This window comes from Tribolium madens, unplaced genomic scaffold, assembly GCF_015345945.1.
Source record: "Tribolium madens isolate multiple individuals breed KSU strain unplaced genomic scaffold, Tmad_KSU_1.1 Scaffold_91;HRSCAF=231;Tcas5.2_LG7, whole genome shotgun sequence".
Lineage (NCBI taxonomy): Eukaryota > Metazoa > Arthropoda > Insecta > Coleoptera > Tenebrionidae > Tribolium > Tribolium madens.
In genome coordinates, this window is record NW_025401063.1 from 2,045,070 (window position 1) to 2,046,734 (window position 1,665).

The 1,665-nt window shown below is 32.4% G+C and overlaps 1 protein-coding gene across 5 annotated transcripts in view; it reads right to left on the bottom strand.

The window, feature by feature from the left end:
• The window catches only part of LOC123011362 (cAMP-regulated phosphoprotein 21), a 30,047-nt gene that overhangs the window by 23,014 nt on the left and 5,368 nt on the right, over positions 1 to 1,665 (bottom strand). Inside the window, exon 1 of one of the 5 annotated variants that reach the window (XM_044408759.1) lies at positions 284 to 364. The exons of the other annotated variants lie outside the window; for them this stretch is intronic. The gene's annotated coding sequence lies outside the window, so the exon portion shown is untranslated. Of the gene's footprint in view, positions 1 to 283; positions 365 to 1,665 lie in introns of those variants that run through there. 5 annotated transcript variants of the gene reach the window in all.

A 1,665-nucleotide genomic window follows, 5' to 3' on the forward strand; every position in this document is an offset into this window, starting at 1 on the left:
TAGAATTGAAAAACAATGCAATTTTTTATTACTTTTTCATTAATTTGTAAACATGTTTTTGATTTCTAAATATGTAAAAATAAAGCAGTTATAAAAATATATTAAATCTAGTTATTTTTTTAATATTTCAAAGCAAAAAAAAACTGACCTCTCAATTATTGTCAAAAATTAAAAAAAAAACAAAATTATTAAAACAAAAACATTAGGTGATTGTTAACAAAATCAAGTGACACTCAAATTACCTACATTTTTTTAATTAAAAATATGCGGACACAAAACCTACCCTCGAATTTTTAAAGGGTTCACGAGGGTTCACTGACACTGCGACACGACGCTCGATCTTGGTCCAGTGCAAGCACACAAGTTGCACTGTGAAATGGGTTAAACGTAGCCTATATGTAGGTTATCCGAGGAGAGGTGGTTGACCTATTCCCGACCTAATTCCCAATCCTCCCTCATTTTCATCCCTCGAACGTTCCGCGAAACCCACCGATCGAGTGAATTTCTCCGAAACAGCTCTCTACTGAGAAATTCACTATTCAGCATGAGAGTGTGCTATTCCGACAAAATTTTAATTGAATTTTGAATAAACGACCTTTGAATCCCATTTTTCCCCGATAAGTTTACCCGAAAATTGCACAACTTTGATGTAACAACCTGAAAGCTTTGTTGTTGCCCTAATAGATAATACAAGTAGAGTACATTATCTTAATGTGGTTGGAGTAGTTCAAGGATGCTGACTGTGAACTTCACGTGTCCCATAGGTCACCTCGTCGACGATTTTTACCCCAAATTCCACTATCACTTATCTATTTTTGACCCAAAACGGAAACTCCTTTTCGTGAATCTAGCTCGATAATAATGCTATTTTTGGAATTACAAAACTTATCACGCGAAAAAAACAATCTGATTAGAAACACAACACCACTAAATCTTCTCAGAGATAAATACAAACACGCATTATTTATTGTCTTTCATCACAGGGGGCTAAAAGTACTCTATGCATGCTTTACACCATTAAAAAATTTCCATGCATGAATATGCAAGTAGAAATTTTAAAAATAAAACAAGCACTGTTTTATTTAACTTTATAAAACCAGTAAAATTCACTTCAAATTGATGTCGTCTGTCATTACATTCAGTTGCTAGGCAACAGTCGTTGACGTCACAAACTCACATCAATTCGAAATGAGTCTTACACACACAAAAATAATTTTTGGCCAATACTAAATAACCTCACCACAAACAATTCAAATTTTATTACAGAAGGTAAACCAAAGTAAATATTTATTCAGTGCTGCCAACATGAACAGTAAATATCATGTTAGCCCCAATTAATATCACTGTCGAAATACGTTGAATTATACAATCTCATAAAATAAATGTCCAATAACAAACAAGTTTTATTACCTTTATTTCTGATCAAAGTGGCCTGAGACTTATTTAAATTCTATACAATTAAATTCTATATAAATTTAACTTGCGAAAACTCATTTGTCAAAGTGACGTTATTGTCAAAAAAATAAAACCGCCAATTAAAAATCAGAAATTATTCCACAATTAGTCCAAAATTAAGAGAAAAATGAACTTCTTTCTACTGAGTTAGAATCTGAATCTCTGAAATAAGAGAAACTCATGGCAACGATGAGAAATATACAGGGTGAC